Source organism: Berghia stephanieae, chromosome 13, assembly GCF_034508935.2.
Source record: "Berghia stephanieae isolate SIO BIC M18660-M18661 chromosome 13, UCSD_Bste_1.3, whole genome shotgun sequence".
NCBI lineage: Eukaryota > Metazoa > Mollusca > Gastropoda > Nudibranchia > Aeolidiidae > Berghia > Berghia stephanieae.
Window position 1 is genome coordinate 39,011,259 of NC_088372.1, and position 832 is coordinate 39,012,090.

Consider the following 832-nt stretch of genomic DNA (forward strand, 5'->3'; position numbering starts at 1 on the left):
ATAAACGTTGATGGCAAAAACAAATTTAAAAAGTCAAAGACCTGAGTGACGTTAACTTCATTCTATCTATATTATTCAGAGGTGCGGGAAAAGGTGGGGGGGGGGGGGGGTAGTCGGGGAGAGTCTATCAGTTAAATGTGCTTATAATTTATTAAATATTTTGACAATAAATGGAACTGAGTTGTTATCGTTTTGTTTTATTATTTATGTTTCTCTGATTTAAAAATAAATTTTAACGTTCTCCATACCGACCATTTGCAGGATTTTTCCCGAATTGTCCCATAGCTACCCAAGGGCTCCCATAGCTTAGTTGATAGAGCACTTGCTTCACACACAAAGGGACCGAGATCGATCCCGGGTGCAGTCGAGATATTTTTCTGAGAGTGAGTCTTGTTTTTCAAACATTCTAAGAAGAAGAAGATGAAGAAGAAGAAGAAGAAGAAGAAGAAGGACGAGGAGGAGGAGGAGGAGGAGGAGGAGGAAGAGGAGGAGGAGGAGGAGGAGGAGGAGGAGGAGGAGGAGGAGGAGGAGGAGGAGGAGGAGGAGGAGGAGAAGAAGAAGAAGAAGGAGGAGGAGGAGAAGAAGAAGAAGAAGAAGAAGACGAAGAAGAAGAAGAAGGAGGAGGAGAAGAAGAAGGAGGAGGAGGAGGAGGAGGAGGAGAAGAAGAAGAAGAAGAAGAAGGAGGATGATGATGATGATGATGATGATAATGATGATGATGACAGCATATTTTTATATCGCTCTTTATCGTTGCCTCAGAGCGCTTCACGTAGTTTTACGACACTAGCAGTTCGTGCTGTTTGTAACGGAGGTGGATTTCAGGATTCTATTT